This window comes from Theobroma umbraticum, unplaced genomic scaffold, assembly GCF_002168275.2.
Source record: "Theobroma umbraticum cultivar Fairchild unplaced genomic scaffold, ASM216827v3 scaffold_106.0, whole genome shotgun sequence".
Lineage (NCBI taxonomy): Eukaryota > Viridiplantae > Streptophyta > Magnoliopsida > Malvales > Malvaceae > Theobroma > Theobroma umbraticum.
Window position 1 is genome coordinate 2765236 of NW_018397276.1, and position 553 is coordinate 2765788.

A 553-nucleotide genomic window follows, 5' to 3' on the forward strand; every position below is an offset into this window, starting at 1 on the left:
TTTTCAAGTATAGTAATGCTTCAAGAATTTATTTACTGAATTTAACAATTATCTTCAAATTATCTTAATTTATTTAGTTATAAATTAGATGATTAATAGGTAACAATTGTTCTCCATTTGGAAATTTGCAATGTTCCTCAACTGCTCTGCTAAAGGAGGTCGCTAAAGGTCTTGAAGCTTCTGGACAGAAATTTTTTTTTTTGATTGTAAGAAAGGAAGCAAAATCGACAAGGAAGACAAAAATGAGTAGTAGCCATAAGGATTTTAGAAGAGGGATTAATAATAAGAAGAAGTTGTTAGATGAATTAAGATTGAACCCAACTTGAGAAGACTAAATAAAATCACCTAATATAGTAGTATTGCTTAAGTTTTGAAAAAAGATTGAATCAAATAATTTAAAAGTTGTATGAAAAGGGAGACTAATTATCAAAATCACATAAAAGGAACTTTTGAATATAATGATCATGTGCATCTCTTATTAAGATAAGTGCTAAATATATGTAAAATATGTAAAATATAAGTGCTAAATTTATTCTATAATCTTCAATGATAG